Source organism: Mus musculus, chromosome 11, assembly GCF_000001635.26.
Source record: "Mus musculus strain C57BL/6J chromosome 11, GRCm38.p6 C57BL/6J".
Taxonomy (NCBI): Eukaryota; Metazoa; Chordata; class Mammalia; order Rodentia; family Muridae; genus Mus; species Mus musculus.
In genome coordinates, this window is record NC_000077.6 from 68185858 (window position 1) to 68203449 (window position 17592).

Consider the following 17592-nt stretch of genomic DNA (forward strand, 5'->3'; position numbering starts at 1 on the left):
CTCAGATCTTTATGTGAGAAATTGTGGGAGGTCCCCCAGCAGTTCAGAGCCCTTAACTAGAAGAGAGGGTGCTCTGCAGTTGGCTGAAGTCATGGAGACGCTCATCCTAATTCCTGCTTAGCGCAGGGCATGTGCCGGGGATAGGTGGGGAAGGTGACCCTGGCTGCAAGGAAGTTTATTCTCCAGTGACCTAAAAGTTCTCATTTCAAGTGTTGGGAAGATTCCCATCCCCTGCTCATGGCCAAAAATCTTGCCCCAAGAAATTTATTCTTTAGTCACAATTTATGCTATAAGATATAGGTCTATAATTAAAGGTGTTATTTGATAATCTTTGGTGGTAGGGCCTCAGAGAATCACATTTCCACACACACCCATACAAATGATAGGTTTCTCAGAGAGGTCATGTTCACTGTGAGGAGGCATATGGGGTCGGCCTGCCAGACGCTGTATTTCCCATGAGCACTCGATGCTCAGCCTCATGCTAGGCTACAGGTGGGCAAGCTTCACTGTGTATGCCCAAGTCACCATGGCTTGATGTATAAGCCAAGAGTCCTACATCCTACACCTTGGCTGGCCCTTCTGCCAGCATTTGGATCAGAACAGCTCCGTTGGGAGGTCTATGGGTACTATGGGTATGCCATGACACACAAATGGCAAAGCTTTTCTCAGTATGAAAGTGTTCACTGAGCAGACTCCTAGTGATTGTATACATGCTACGTATACATACTTACACACTGCCGTCCCGTTGTTTGGAAAAAGTCACAGCTTGATGGTGTCTTACTGTCCGAGCAGAGAGATGGCAGATGTAAATTCTAAGAGGGAAAAGTAGATTGCCATTGTCGGGAAGAGGGCACTAATGGTGGGGTCATAGGGTGGCAATGGCGTCCCTCCAACAGCTGGACGAGTTCTCTGAGTAGAGGTGATGAGAAGTGAGAACGGAAGAGCCCCATGGCTGAGGGGAAAGTGTCCTCACAGACCGAGGGAAAGTGGGAAGCCCAGGGAAGGGGTCCATGAGGCCTGGGGAAAGGGCTCAGCCTTGCAGGCTGAAGGCCGGAAGATGTGGCATTCTCAGAACAACAGAAATGGCATTTCCACGCAGACAGGCTTCAATTTTAAGGCTGAGTAATGAAGACGTGGGTGCTTTCTGAGTCCTGCTAGACGTTGCAGAGAAGCTGCTGTGGTCCTGACAGCCTTGTTTAAACAGATGTGTGTATCACATTAGCTGCTTTAAACATTCATTGGTAGAGTGATGGGGGAAAGCAAAGCCAGTACCAAATCGTATCTAAAGGTTGCTTGACTCTAGCCAGCAAGCAGGTGGAGGTTCGTGGCCAAGGACTAGTCACCGTCATTTCCCCAAACCAGCCTTAGACCGTTTGTTAAGTGTGTGGGCTGTAACCGGATGACTCTAATCTTACATTCGGCACATCCAAAGAAATGGAAGAGAAGCAGCATCCCATATCCAGGAAACTGACAAGAGGACCCCCGTGGAGTGGTCCCAGAATGCAGACTATACACCCCTGCAGCTGCCAAGCTGAGGTCTAGCCATGTAAACACAGGCCCGCTCCACGAGGCTTGGATTTCCTATGTCCATGTCCCACCCAAGCAGGACCAGATTCCTCGGCAGTGAGCCCTCTGTCTGTGTGTGGCCTGGCACAGTCCTCCCTGGCAGTGGGAGAAGAGTCCCCTCTCCAGGGTGGGGGCTGGAGCAGACCTGGGGACCAGGTTGTCCTAAACTTGCTGCTTGCCTCCTCATTGTCTCCCTCAACCTTACTGAACGTCGAAGGGACATTAATGAGCAGTGACAGCAGCTCCAGGAGAGGAGGGGGTCCTTGGTCCCCCTCTCTTTGGAGAAGATGACCTTTGGGACTCAGCAAGGAGAATTGGGTTCAGTTGCTTTCCTTTGAGGCGTTCAGAGTGCTTCCCACGTATCTCATTTACCCTCACGACACCCCTGAGAGGTGAGCTCGTTTGAGGCCTCTACAAAGTTATGATTATGCCTGTGGATTCTAATTCCCGACTCCATGTCATCCTAAACCCCAGGCTCCTCCCCATCTCACTTTCCTGAACATAACGAAACCCTTGGGGTAATGAACATCTCAGGTTCAAGCCCCACCAAGGGCGATCCCCTCCTTTCTCCCCCCCCTTTTTTTTTTGGTTGTTATTATTGTTAAGTTTGATTTATTGCTCAGTTTTCTAGCCAGGCTCAATGGATGTCCAGAATATTATAAATAATGTGGATTGAAAAGATCGTGCTGAAATGTTTATTACATTCTTAGAAAGAGAACTCGGAATGGCCCGCAGAGCGTGGCAGTAGGAAGGAGGGGAGAGAGGAGAGGAAAGGCCAAGGTTGCTCCTAGGATATCTCAGTGTGCCCATAAAGAGTGCCCAGAGGGGACAGAACTTACATTGCAATCTTGCTATCAAGAATGCAGACCTGTTCGGGGGCGCAGGCAATAGGCGTGAAGAATGCAGGGACCATGAGGAAGTAATCACTGGGCACTCCCTCTCCCGTTTCCTCAACCACAGTGCTCCAGAATGCCTCAGCTCACTGGGAGGGGGGCTTGGGGGGCTGCCTGAGCCTTCCAACTGCCCCTCATGGGAGGCTAGCTGTGGGCGTCCTCTGGAGTGGCAGGCAATGGTGAGAAGGGCCCTCCTCCCCTGACTAGTAGACAGTTAGAATCTTCCATGTGTTCTCTCAGGGCTTGAAAATGCAAATGTTATCAAGAAGAGGAATCTGATATGAGAAATGACTGTCACCCTGGCCCAGCCATCATGTTGGGAACTACAGGCATCCTGTTCTCTTCTGCTTGGTAGATCCTATTCTGTCCTTCCTCGTTTAGGCCCTCCCTCTGTGAAGACGGAGAGTAGGAACTCCAAGCAGGCTCCCTGATGCCGGATGGAAAGTCTGGCAATCCGGTGGACATGTTTCCTGGAATCTCTTTGTTGTGAACAGGAACAGTCCTTTGGCCCTGCCAGCTGCTGCTCTCGGCCCGCAGACCTCCTCAGGAGGAAATGAGGCTGAGGGGATGTTGCCTGGGGGTTGGTTTGTGACAGTCTGTGTGTCGGACACATTCTGGGATAGCCTGTTTTTCATGAGGCTTTATCATCAGCCAATAGAGACTGGTCTTGCCTCGCCCCTGGCACAGTGACCTGCCTCCTAGTTAGGGCTCCTGGCGAGGCCTCCTGGCTGGTTCCTGTCTGGTGCCCTGAGGAAGGAGAGTGTCCTTTCTTTCATGCGAGTGTGCATCTGTTGTCAGGACCAGGAGAAACCTTTCACACAGACTCCTAGGCGTGACCGGAAGTTGCATTTCTCACAAGGTCTTGGGTGAGCCGCTGAGCCTGGCCCTGTTCCCTGGGGTAAAAGCTCCTCAGAGCTCCACAGCACCAACTCTCCCACTGCAAGTAGTTTTCAGTGACTTTTTCTCAAGACTGTCTTCAAAGAAAGGATGATAAAAAAAAAAAAGGTTCAGGGAACCGGGTGGTGGTGGCGCACGCCTTTAAGCCCAGCACTTGGGAGGCAGAGGCAGGCAGATTTCTGAGTTCAAGGACAGCCAGGGCTACACAGGGAAACCCTGTCTCGAAAAAAACCAAAAAAAACAAAACAAAAAAAGGTCCAGGGAACAAGTGAGCTATGAAGCGGGGCTGCCGGTTCATACAGAACAGGGTGTGAGTTCACATCATCCCAGCAGGAAACCTGTGAGCGGCTGCTGCAGCCCTCCGCTGTACGGAAAGCTGGACACGGTCATTGATTTGAAAGGAGGAACAGACTCTGTCTCCCTAGAAGTTCACGCCTGGGTCGCTAGCCACAAATGTGGAATATGCTGATTTTGCATTTGGAAAGTGTTTTAGCCTCTTTGTAGTTCATCACGACAAGAACCTCTTAATTAAGTTAATAACTTCTCTGTCCACAGTTCCACTGCTTATCCAGTCACTCAGTCAGCACGCGTCTATTGAGCAGCTACTCTGTTCCGGGTTCTGTTTGTTAACTGCCACTGAGTCAGAAAGTCACTTGAAGTCTGTTCTGACTCCTAATATTCCAGAGAGCGAGTCTAAGTTATGCACTTCTGCCCATTCAGCCAAAGCAGAAATAAATGTTGACTGTATGTAGCCCTGTACTATATAATGACATCTAGTCAATGAAAGATCAAATGTATGACCTGGTCCCCAAAGATTTAATCATGCAGTGATATAGCCATGTTTAGTCTGTACAAATACACTCTATAATGTTGACCCAGTGACCTAGTGATAAAGTCACACAATGATAAAATTCTCACTAGGGTCACAGCATGGTTCAGAGGACCTCTGTGCACAAGTGTTGTGGTAACAGGCAGAAAAACAGTCACAGCCAAGCACGGCCTGCTGTCTTAAAGAATTCAACTGTGACAACTAGTAATTCACTAGCTCAATTAATTGTTAACTTAATGAAGTAATACTTTGCATTGTACATGATCTGTATACAGAGGCATAGGAAAAGCAGATCTAAGATGCAGTGAGCTTACGGAGAAGAGTCTGTTTGGGGTCCGTGGGGGTGGGGTGTTCTTGAGCCAAGACTCTGAGCAGTGTGAGCTCAGAAGACCCATGCGAAGCCCAGAGGTGCAGGAAAGCATAGCATATTGAGAGTGGGAGGCCACCTGGGAAACCTGATTGTTCTGCTGGGGATGTCCTATGAAGTGACATCTGACATAACTCACAGGTCATGTGTAACAAAGCCAGCAAACATTTCTAAACCAGATCTGACATTCCAGATCATCTACTGCACCTTTCTTTCCAGAAGAGCAGACAGGCAGGAGCTGATGGTAGCACCTTAATTATTAGTCTCAAATCCCTTTTATTTTAGCACAGAGAGCGTGCCCTTGGAAGGCAGATATTTGTATTTGCCCCATGTCACATGACAGGCACATCCCTGGTATTGGCATACCACTTAATCATGTGTCCTTTACCAGTGTGACCTTTGTTGTAACCATACATTTCTGACCTATTTTGGTCCCTTACATACCAAATATCTTCATTTATTAATTTGTTTAACCAGCTTTGGGGATCAAACCCAGGGCCTCACACACGCTAAGCACATGTGCTACCAGGAACTGCAGCCCTCCACACTGCAGAGAGAAAAAGACTTCCCCCGTGTTTGCCAGGTCCTCTGAGAAGACTCAAGCTCTACTTCTTGCTTAGGGAACACAGCTGTTCCCAGCCTTCCAGCTCTGACGCAGTGTGCCCTCCCACCTTACATCCTCCTTGCTGGCAGAGTCTCTGTGTAAGTGTTTCAGCCGACCATAGCTTTGCACTTAGGATCTGGTATCTTGTCTGTGTTTCTAGAAGATTCAGTAGAAGCACTGTCTGGTCCCCTCCAGATGCTTACCTGAGGTATATATCTCAGGCCACGAAGGTGATTGGAGGTCCCTAGTTCTAGCCCTGAAGTGTCACTTGGCATATGCTGCTGCAACATCATTAGAAGCTACCCTGTGTGAAGAACAAATTTTAGGGATCCCAGATGACATGCTGTTCATAGGAGGGCATCTTTAGAAGGAGTGAAGAGTGTTTGAGGATAGTAGTGAATGGAGGTGCATCATTGCAAGTCCCCCATGCTGATGGCACAGGTTCCTTTGCTCGGTAGTGTGAAAAGCCTGTATTCGTACCACATACTCATTGGAGAGCCCTGCAGCCTGGCTGGCCTATCCCTCCTGTGGTTTCCTAGACTGGCTTGTAAGCTCTAATGCTGCTCTAAGTAAAGGACCCTTTCCCCATGAGCTGATGTGGAACCCAGCTGGAATGTCTTTTCTTGTTCTTGTTGTACCAACCATGCTGGGTCCCACGGAGCTCACAAAGCTGATAGCTTTCATCCTGCCAATGAGAAGCTATCCAGGTGTGCTCTTCATTCCATTTCTGCCGCCAAGCTTCTCATTGTATAGCTTTAGCATTAAAGTTGTGAACCGAATCTTAGGGAGACAAGCACTTGGGCACAGTGAGATGTGTGCCCTTTCTTTATTAGTTATTTTTCTGGTTGATGCAATAGATTGACTAACAGAAAGCAGCTTGAGGAAGAAGGATGCATTGTGGCTCACAGTTTGAGAGTCTGCAGTCCATCCTGGTGGTGAAGGCTTGGTGGCAGAGGCTGCTCGATCACTTCTGGACATTTCAGGAGACAGAGATGGGCTGCCAACACTCACCTGTCTTTCTCTTCTTGCTTTAGCCTGAGACCACGGCCCATAGGATGCTGCCACCCACTTCAGAGTGGGTCTTCCCCTGTTTATGCCCCAACAGTTAATCATCTCTGGAAATGTTGTCAAAGATGAAGATTAAACCATCATACTTCCCACAGACCACATATGAATTCTCCTGTATCTATAGGCTCTTTATTTAGTCATTTTTACACACATGCAGTGTTGGAGGATTTCGTGAACCTTTTGAAATCCGTTTTCATGATACAGCTGGGGAAGAGTAAGGGAGAGAAAGTTTCCTAGAAAAGCCTGGCGGCCAGCTCCAGCTTTGCTGAGAATGGTCAGGCCCAAGGATGGGAGGCTGCCCAGCACTGACCAGAGGCCTCTCCCATGCTGCCTTGGTGCACAGCAGGAGACCTCGCATTCATTCGCATGTGCATATGTCATGGACCTCCCATTGCTGTACAGGTGGAAGGTGACATACTATGACATATCACGAAGATGATGGGTAAGAGAGCTCAGACTACCTCACGGTGTCCACTTAAAAGCTAATGACCTTTGAACTTTTCTCATGTGATGGGAACAAGCTTCATGACCACAACAAATAGGTTCCAGGTATCTGAAAGGAGACTGGGCTTTTCACAGAAGAGGTATCTGGCTATCCTTTTGCTGGCCTTTTTCTTTTCTTTTCTCCCATAGCCCTTAACAGTTGCCTTTCTTGCCACTGTATCCTTGCCACTGTGGCCCTTGGCTCCAAATGTAATTCATGTCATCTTAGGGTCCAAAGGAATGCTGAGGCTAGCTGGGGCAGGCCTGCAGGGTGACAGAGCCATGGAAATGGTCTAGAAACCCCACCATCACCCTCATGAATTTACCCCAGGTCTTTCAAGCATAGGGTGACATCTTGCATCTATTAATTGCATCTTACTTCTACAACCTCAACCTGGCTTCCTCTCAATTTCAGAGACCAGCTGGTGGCCAGGTCTCTGCAGCTCTCTGCCAGTGCCGTGATGAAGTGAAACGGCCCCTAATAAAAGCAGCCATCAACTTAAGAAGTATAGTTTTCATTTAGGCATAGAACAGTCAAAGTGGGCCACTTGATGAATAGCAGCTATCCAAGGAACAGCAAGTACACTACTTCCCACTCCATATGAGACCCCATGTCCCCCACAGACTAGGCAGGAACCAGATCCCTGCCTGACCTCTCCCATCCTGCAAAGTGCTGGACTCCATGGCTGAGGCCTTCCTCTCCAGCCTTCTATAATAAGTTCCCTGTCTGCTTCCAGTTGTCATTACATCACCCTTCATTCCAAGAAACTCTCGTAATGTGTTATTTCTAAGCTTCCATGCTATTAACATCTAAAATTGGAAGTTTCCTAATGCCACATGGGAAGACACCCTCCTCTTACCTGCAGCGTGCTTCCCTACCCCATTGTTGGATGATTCATTTCCAGAAAGTATTGGCATCTCCTCCCTGTGTGGCCCTCAAACCTGAAGAAAGGGGACAGCTTTGAGCTGCCACCTAGATTCCCACCAGGAAGAAAGAAGCTCTCCTTTCTTCCTGGCTGGTAACAGCTTCCACTACATTGAGTTATCTACTTGTCTCTGCAACTTCTCTGCCTCTTCCAGCATCAAGTCAAGAGGGCAGCGGCTTGCCGGCTGGCTCTGTTCATTGCTGTAGGTGCAGAAGGCAGATTTCCAGAGACTAGCTACGCAGTGCTCACCTACCAAGCCATGTCGGCAGTGAGGACCTGTCATTCGCTTAGGTGTTTATTGAGCAGCCCCTTGGATGGTGTATATAGCACATACAGGGTGCACATAAAGTTCCCAGCACTAACGAAGTCAGTGGATGTGGCCTTCACTAAAGGCACAGAAGTGGCAGGGCCCTCATGCAGTTGCCTGGGACCTGCCTGAACCAGGCACTCAGAGTGGGTACATGGGTGTCCTGGAGAAGGAGGGACCTAAGCAACTGGTCTGTCCATCCAGCATTTTCTTGTTGGCTGAGTTTACAGAGGTCGAGCTGTAATGCCCTGATATTTACTCCCAAGTGCCTGTTGCCCCCAAACTGGAGCCATCTTTTTTTTTGCATCTTGACTTTTCAAACAGCATTGATTTAGAGAGCACTTGCAGCATTGAAGGCTATGTGACCGTGCAGGAAAAGGAGTTGTTGTGGGGAAGGTGCCACTGTACTTGAGAGTGATTTCTATTTGGAGCTGGACTCCTTCAGAGTCAGGAGCTGCAGCCCAAGGCCACGTGCTCCAGGGAGCAGCACCTCCCAGCTGCCTTCTTGAGACTAAACTGATAGCAAGCAAACACTCACAAGCTGCACTCAGACTCTTCCAGAGAAGTATTCCTGTTGCTGATCTGTCTGCTGAAGGGGTGCGGTTGCAAACAGGACAAAATTGTCCATTTAGGCTCAAAGCAAAACAAGAAAAACCATGAAATGTATTCGGGGGATTAGGGTTACTTAAGGGATGGCTTGTCCAACCAAGTCTAAGGGACCTTCAGGGCTAAGTCTAGGGTCTGTTGTTGCCTGAATGTGGCCAGGGCTATCACCTGAGCCCTGGCTGTGCTCCATTAGGTACACAGAATCCTGGCAAAAGCTACCTGGTGACCTCTTCTGGACAGCATTGTATGTCAGCTGTGCGTACAGAGGCAGGGTCAGGGTGACGAGCCAGAGCCACTAGGCCACCTCTCACATGCCGCCCTGGCGTCTGGAACTCATGCACTCACCTCAGAGCTCATAACCCTGTCCAGGTGCTTCACTTTTCTCCACTGATGGGTGACAATGGGTCACCTTGCCAGGTGTCCCTAATTAGTGCCAGGTGGCACAGCCTGGTCTAAGCAGGATGAATGAAGGAGTTTGTTATAGTGAATCCATAGCCTGGCTGGAACCATCCAGAGATCTTTGACATGCGGTCCAGAGGGAATTGTCAAAACAAGATATCCGTAACAGTGCTCCTGCCTGGCTTTTCCAAGACAGTTGAATTCCTGCCAGATAGAGTCACATTCCCAGGGGTAACCTACAGCACGGCCAGGGGATGTTTCTTAGCAAGTATTGATGCACCGGAGAGCTGACTTTAAATTATTGCCTTGACAACTCCTAATGTGCTGCTTTTGATTGCCGATGCGAAGGATTATCTATTTGCACTTGGTTTCTGCTGTTGACCGGTGGTGAGTGCTGAGAGGAGCTTCCTTCAGAGCCGGGGAATGAGCAACACTTTAGGAACACAGATAGGACCTAGAAGCTTCAGCACTCTCTGTACAGGAAGCAGCCATCATAGAATTGCTCACCCCCTTCAGGGAACATGAGCATTTCAGAGTTTGCATTCTTTTGGGAGGTGAGTCCACTTGCACGTGGTTTCCTGCTGCCCTCATGAGGCTGACAGATCCGTGAAGAGCAAGCTGTGCACAGAGTCCACACTCAGTGAACATTATGGATACACGTCACACTCCTGAGTAAATCCTCCCTAGGGTAGCACCGGAAGAATACATAATGAAGTCTCCCATATAACCCAGGATAACCTCAAATTCATAATCCCCCTGCCTCAGCCTCCCCAATGCAGGACGAGCACTATGAGCACTCTCAACAGTGCTCTTGTTCCACGTTAGAACCTCTTGACCGAGTCTCACCTCTCATTTTGACCCAACATCTGGCCAGTGAGATGAGTACTCACACAGGGTCTCTGTTGCTGGCCAGTCCAGGGCCTGGGGCCTAGTCCTCCGCTCCACAGCTCCCTGATGCTGAGCGACTGCTGGGCCCTGGGTCCAGAGCCTGCCTTCCGTTATTAGGCTGCCCTCCAGCTCCTCTGCTCCACCTCCTTCACTGTCTTAATTCCTTTTAATTTCCTGTTTCTAGGCCAGTTCTCCTTCCCCCTCCCCCACTTCAGGTGGCCTCATTGCTTCCCATTTCCTGCTGAGAGCTGCTGCTCCCTCTGGCCCCCAGATGTGTCTCTGGAACTGCTGTCACCTCCCCTTCTATTTCTATTTCCATGTTGCCAGGGTTTTCCCTACCGTTGCCAGCAGTGCTGCCTGGTCTCTGTGGTGACAGCACTCGGAGCTTCGCTCCAGGTGGGGCTGGGCCTCCAGAAGAGAGGGCAAGGTGCCTCAGTGCTCTCAGAGTCACCCCAGCACAAATGTAGCGTGCGCAGGCGCGCCTGGGTAGCACTGGCCTTTCTGAAGCCTGGTCTGAGGGAGGAGCGCGCCGAGTGCCTTCAGGAGGCTGATGCTCTTCTGCAAGTAAAGTCACCAGCCATCAGCAGCAACAGCATGACAGATCCCAGATCCTGGCAAAACCACGTGCTGCCCTGGGAAACGTGCACATGTCCCACATTATCCTGAGGAAGCGGCATGCAGAGGGACTAGATAGTCTGCCTGCAGAGGCAAAAGGACCAGGAAGGTGTCTGAAGGCTGCCTTCTTTCCTCTGCATGGTCTGCAGACCATGGTGCTGTCTAAAGGCAAGGCCCTGATTGTTACCCAGCCTGACACAACAAGGAGACAAAGTGAAGACACTGTTTATCCCAGCATTTCTGTTTTCAGTCAGAACCCAAACTAGCACAGGCGCTATATGTTAGCCAGATTTTTGCCTTGCTGTGTGGTCCTTTGAGGGGCCACATTGTCACTTGCATGTCCCACACCATGCTGTGCTACCTTCATTCTCCAGGGACCTGAATGACCAGTCCAGCCCGCCCTCTCCCGTAGGGACTCCCCAGCTTGCTGAGCCCAGCTCCAAGACACTCCCACCCAGAGACGTGGGCCTTCTGCCCAAAGCCAGCTCTGCCGCTGGCCAGCTACCATCACGGGGCTCCTTTAGGGAGTACAAGTCTTTGTTCTTCCCACCAGTGGTTGCCCTGTGGTGTGAGTAGCAGGATTTGGGCACTGTAAACATTTTTTCATTTATTTTTAGACAAGTTTGGCTACATAACCCTAGCTCACCTGGAACTCACTATGTAGACCAGGCTGGCTTTGAACTTTTGGAGATCCACCTGTTTCTGCCACTCCTAAGTGCTGCGATTAAAGGCATGGGTATATTAGTGTATTTATTTATTATTCTTACATGTGACTTCTGTTCTCCTTGTGTGCCTGTTGTCATTCTCAGTATCCCCGGTATTAGTAATATTCCCCTTTATGCCCAAATAGCCACAACTTCCAGGCTCCCTAGTCCATAACTTCCTCCCTATATGCCTCCCCAACTGCCCAGGGTCTAGCAGTAAGTTCCCTTTTGGCTTTTTTTAACCTTCTCTTGCTACACCTCTGGGCTCAGCCTGTGCCCTGGCTCTGACCTCCACTTCCTCCAAGACTTTTCCAGTTCAGCTTCTCACAGCCTCTCTCACCTGGCGTCCACTTGGCTGGGCTCTTCCTGCCTTTTGACTCCAGTCGGCATCAACTAGCACAGCTGCCCTTCCTGTAGCTAATAACCAAGGTGGATGCTGCCAGATATTCCACTGTGAACTTCCAACCTTTCCTGGACTCCATCATCATGGCCCGGCCCAGTTAGAATTGGTCTCTGTTTCTACTGAATGCCACCCTAGCGTTCCTCAGCCTTTACTCCTCATGTTCTTTGGAATAAGTGACATGACTCTGCCGTTACCCTGACGCACGCTGTCTAGTGGGACATTCACAGACATGGGCATCTCCTCTAGACTGTTCTTGGCAGTAGGTAGACACTGAGAGCCAGTGACGTTCCGGAAACTCCATGTCCTTGGTCATATCAAATAACGTGCCTGCTGTGCTGGTGCTAGGTAGGCTCATCTTACAAACGGAAGAACCAAACTCAAGAGTTGAGAACATTCCCCAGGAGTCTTAGCTACTCGGTGGTGAAGTCCCGTGTCCCTGATTATAAAGCTAGTTCCCTCTAAGACATCAGATTATGTGTGATCTCTTTTTTTTTGTTTTTGTTTTTGGTTTTTTTTGTTTTGTTTTGTTTTGGTTTTTTTTTGTTTTTTTTTTTTTGTTTTTTTTTTTTTGTTTTTCGAGACAGGGTTTCTCTGTATAGCCCTGGCTGTCCTGGAGCTCACTTTGTAGACCAGGCTGGCCTCGAACTCAGAAATCCGCCTGCCTCTGCCTCCCGAGTGCTGGGATTAAAGGCATGCGCCACCACGCCCGGCTGTGTGATCTCTTTTTTTAGAGATCCTATGCCGTGGGTAGTGGGCCAGTGGATCCATAAGAAAAGAGCTTAAAGATAAAGGACCATCCTTCCTAAGGATGGCCTTGCATAGACGTGCCCTTGAAAATGTTTTCTTGGTCTCCAGGAGAGGCAGGATACATGGGACTGAGCAGCCTTGATGTAAGACACCATGTGTAAGCTGAGCATTGAGCCTATGGCTCTGGAGTTAGCTGAGAATGGAAGAAGGTAGTGAAAGAAGGAAGAAGTGAAAGAAGGAAGAAAGAACAGCCGGAGAAGGTGGCCTCCATATAGACTGAGGGTGGGCTGAGGGGATAGCTCAGCTGATAAAACCTTGCAACCAGCCTAGTGGATCTGATAAGTCCCATGCCTGTGAGAAACCCTGTCTCGAGAAATAAAGGTGGATACCTCCTGTGGAATGACATCTAAAGTTGTCCTCTGACCTGCACACATGTACATATATGCATATAAACATGCATACATGCTGAAGATGGAGAAGGATGCCGCCCCACCTCAGCCGAGAAAGAGAAAGAAAAGCTCGGAGTGATGGTTTGCATGTCAGACAAGAACAAAACCAAACTCATGGGAGGCTCTTCTTGCCTTTTGCCTGGTGTTTTAATGAAAACTTTACTAAAGGCAATTAACACGTACACCCGTGAGGTAAAGTACCCTCAGGAAGGATGAGACCAGGGGCGGGAAGTGCTGTCCTGCCCACCAGTGTCTGGCTGTCTGGCCTGCTGAGCTGTGAGGTCGCTTGGTGGAAAGCTGTGATGTCCACACCACGAGCAGGCAAGTAGCATCGACTGCGTCAGAGTAGGCTGCATTTTCCAGCTGTCAATTAATTCAAACGAGCAAAAAGCAAACACATTCATCTTCGCCCACGGTCCTCTTCTTTCTTGGCTTATTTACCTAGTACTGGGATTCAAGGGGACATTTACATGAACTTTTGAAAATAAATATCCCAGTTCTGTCTTTTGTCCTGCTCAATCCCCACCTTTGGCTCCAGAGCCTGCTGCAAAACTAAAATAAAATATTTCTAAAATCTATGTTTGATCTGCAAGAACCAACTGGCTGATGCTTAAGCAAATGTCACCTTTGACAGCACAACTGTGAGAGGAAACTCATCCGCCGCAGGCGTTAGTCACACGTGTCTCATCCTCACAGGTGGTGGCTGCGTGGGGCTGGCCTGGTGGCCACGACTCTGCACAGTGTGACACACAAGGCAAGCGATGAGAACGTGCATTTTGGTTCAAAACAAGTAGCAGGGAGTCAGGATGGCTTGTCTTATGACAAACCCTGCATATAAAGAACTTCTGGACAAGGATGCCCTTGTGAAAATGGCTACCATTCCCTAGAAAAGCTGGCCTCCAAATTTTCCTTTTTTTTTCCCCCACCTAGCCAGTGAACAGTGAGGGCGGTTACCTGCTCTCTGCTGCAGTGGGGGTGTTGGCAGCACATGCTGTCACTCAGTGGTTTCCAGTGTTTCACTGGGGGGGGGGGGGGGAGCATGGGCCATTAATCCAGATGAACAATCTTCAGAAAACACGTCCCTGTTCCAAAGCCACAGTGTTAATTAATGTCCCTTCCTAATCTGAAAGGGAGTTTGTTTTCTTACATCTCTTTAAGTTGCCATATGCTAGACTTGTAAATATCCCAAGTGTTGGATACTCATCTGGTAAACTGACCAAAGGAAACGGACATTTCCCCGACCCTTGTAACCTGACCCTTGGCACCTCGTGCCTGCCCCTCAAAGGGACGCTTGAGTCTTGGGAGCAAACATCTGCCTGGCCAGGTGCCGGCAGTGCCATGGCAGGAGCTGAGTGAAATGCAGAGGAAGTGACCCAAAGCCGAGCCTTGCAGGTGTTCTGAGCTAGGGCTGGGCCCAGAGCGCTCATTGTTTAGAAGCTGGCAGGCTCCCAGGAGTTCAACTGTCAGTTTCATTCTGAAATGTCAAACATTTCCTTAGCTGGGGATGGATGGCGAGAGCCCCGGAGGCTGCAGCCCTGTTAGGAGGAAAAAGAAAACACCCCAATTTCTGTCTTTGAGAGTTGATTCAGTATGCATGGCTCAGGTTGTTTCAGGGGCCATTCTGCAAACTTAGACCCACTGTCCATGTCAGAAAGATGAGGGCTCAAGCCTGCCATGGTTATATGACAGTGACTGACTTCTGTCAGTGACTCTTACTGTAAGCCTTCGGGTGATATACACCAGAGACCCATTTCTGGCCACAGGGGCAAGTGAAGGTGCACATGGAAGCAGACTGGCCAAGAACCAGTTCAGTTCATGACAGTAAGTGTTCCTGGCTGCTTTTACTTTGTGTGTGTGTGTGCCTGGTATTTCCACCATAAAAAGTAGAGGCACAAAGAGAAGGAGATAAAGAAAAGGAATTGTATCTTAGTTTTTCAGCCCCAAAGGGTCTGGCCCTTTATCCCTGGTGAACCCTGTCTTCTGTTGGTTGTCAGGAGCCCTGGGTGGGCCCCCATGGTTTAGGAAGGGGTTAAAAGCACAGGTGAGAGCAGAGCTAGCTGGCTCCCCATGCAGCCCTCCAGAACCTCTGCTTCCTTGTATACGGAACAGAGAGTGGCCAATTACGGATCAGTGAGCCAGGTAATACACCTCTTGTCCTGAGCCCCGGACCTTGTTACTAGCTTTGACCTCAAACTGGGCTGAGCTTTAGTGCCTTTGAAAGGATCCATACTTCCAGGACATTTCCAGAAGGGTGCCGAAGCTGTCATCACAGATCAAACACTGTTGCTGTGATCAGGCCACTAAGTCAGGTCTTCGTGGCCCAAAGGATCCCGAAGCCACAGCTGGCTTTTACTTACCGCTTTCTTCTCCCCTACAAATGACTTCCTCAGTGCACCCAGCACTAAGTTTACTTAACACTGTTGAAAATGACCTCTCAATGGACTTGTGTTTGCCTGAAAGCATTTAAAATATAAAAGTCTTATTTGTTTTTGCTGTTGAAGTTCCCTTTTTGTCTTTGGATAAGCCCCTACTTTATAGCATGCAATCAACTTACTGTCTAAGGTGTCAAGAGGGAAGTATGCATCCCTTCGGGGATGTGTGTGTGTGTGTGTGTGTGTGTGTGTCCCAACATGCTGCTACTGAAGTGCCATGTGTCTGACACAGTTTCTGTGGTAGACACATTATCACCTTTAAAGGCAACACTGTATTTCTTTCTCATAGGCCCCACCCCTTCAGCTGAAACTTCCTGTCCTCTTTGAACTTCTAGAACCTAAGACACTTGGCTCCATGTACCTGTGATATTTGTTGGTTGATTTGGACCATTTTTGAATTTCCTACTTGACATATTTTCCCAGTTTCTTCCTCTCTACTCAGTACTCTTCCTGTCTCTTCTTGCCCTTCCAGATATTCAGTGTGCTTCTTCATGTGTTACATCTGTATGGCGTCTCTGTGTGCAGGCTCTGCATTAGGTCCGAGATACAGTAGCAAATGGGAAGGCACCGTTCCTTCTGTGGACACAGACCTTCCAGGGGAGGGGACACGTGAGAGCTAGCCCCTCAACAGTCACGTTGCTAAGTCCTACCTGGAGATGTGAAGCTATAGAAAGCACCAGTGACCGCAAGTCACCAAGGAGGTCTCCGGGAAGTGACCCGAGAGAGAACCACCAGGCAGAAAGTTCAGTGTGTGCAAAAGCAGAGGTGTGCCATGTTGGAGAAGTGACGGAAGCCAGGTGGCTAGAGCTCAGAGGGTCTGCAGGACAGTGAGTCAGATTGTGCCAGGCCTTGTAGGCTACAGGAGAGTCTGGACCTCAGTTGGAGTCACTGCAGACCTCTGAGCAAAGAGGCAACCTGATCAAATTCACAATCCAAAAGCCAGCTCTGCCAGCTTTGTGGGTAACGGGCCAAGTCAGGAGCAAGGCAGCTTCAGGCTGGTGTTGCAATGTTCCACATCAGCTGAGGCTCAAGACCTCTCCCCGTAGAGCGTATAAACTGAAATCCATGGGCGCTCTTGCCTAGAGAATCAGCTCTTCCTGTGTCTCCTCCACTGCTTATTCCACCATCTCCATCATCACTATGACTTGAAACCTCAAGACCTGTGGCGTCTCTACCACTGGCCACCCCGGCCTCTGGCAAAGCCTTTGCTGTACACAGCCGAGCTAGAGCTTGTCACTCAGAGCCCGCCTAAGCTGCAGTGGCCATGCTCCCTTCTGGCTTGTCTGCATAGTTCCCAAACAAGCAGCCCCTCTTCCCAGGAGAATTCCAGGCCACTGTGGCCCCCTCAGCCTGGCCACTGGCTCCTGCCTGTTGTTGTTCTCCTTCTCCCGATACTGCATGGTGTAAAGCTCTCAAGGCAGCCAGGAGCAGCTTTCCAGTCAGGAGCTGCAGAACTACTGCATAGCAGGGACTCCTGCTGAGAGGGAGCAGGCAGGCAGGAGCATTTCCCAAGGCAGAAGTGAATGAAAAGATAACAATCTCCTGAATCTCCAAGATCTGATAATGTCACCCAAGCGCACACACCTTCTCACTGCAGACACACCGAAGTAGTAGCTGAAAAACTATTCTAGGAGCCTAGGTCGTGCCCAAGGAAGAAAGGAAGGCACTCCCTAGACGAAAGAACTGGAGGCTGAAAGCCAGAATCCAGTAACAACCAGTAACGCAACAGGGGCTCCCTTCTACGAGGGAACAGATAAATAGTGTAAGCTTTAGAGACGGAGGACAGGCTGTCACGGCTCCTTCCTTCACTTTGGTGGTGACTAAAAATGTCAAAGTGGCCTGAGGGTGTGGCTCGGCTGGTACAATGGTCGCTGAGTATGTACAAGACCCTGGATTAGTTGGCCATGGTGGCTTACACCTTTAATCCCAATACTCAGGAGGCGGAGGCAGGCAGAGCTCTGTGAGCCTACAGAGTGAGTCCAGGGCTCTGTTGCACAGGGAAATCTGTCTTGAAAAACAAAAACAAAAACAAAACAAAACAAAACAAACAAAGGACCCTGGATTACACTCTCCAGCACCACACAAACCAGATGTGGTGACACACGTCTGGAATGCCAACACTTGGGAAGTTGGAGGCATAAAGATCAGAAGTTCAAAGTTATCCTTGGCTACAAAGTGAGTTCAAGATCAGCCTGGGACACACGAGATCCTGTCTCAAAAAATAAAATAAATAATCCAAACTTCGTTGCACAAAAAATAGACCGCAGGCAGCAATGACCTGTTAACATTAGGCATTTTGCTCTGTCAGTGTTTCAGAGTTGTAAACCCTGTAACCAAGCTGAGCGCCATCTATAGCATCCATGCTTGTCACTTAGGAGGCACTGGAACGCTAGAGCGGGGAGCTTGGTG

At 49.4% G+C, this 17592-nt stretch overlaps 1 protein-coding gene across 3 annotated transcripts in view; it reads left to right on the forward strand.

Annotated features, from left to right (window-relative positions):
• The window catches only part of Stx8 (syntaxin 8), a 240738-nt gene that overhangs the window by 219447 nt on the left and 3699 nt on the right, over positions 1–17592 (forward strand). The gene's annotated exons all lie outside the window — the stretch shown is intronic.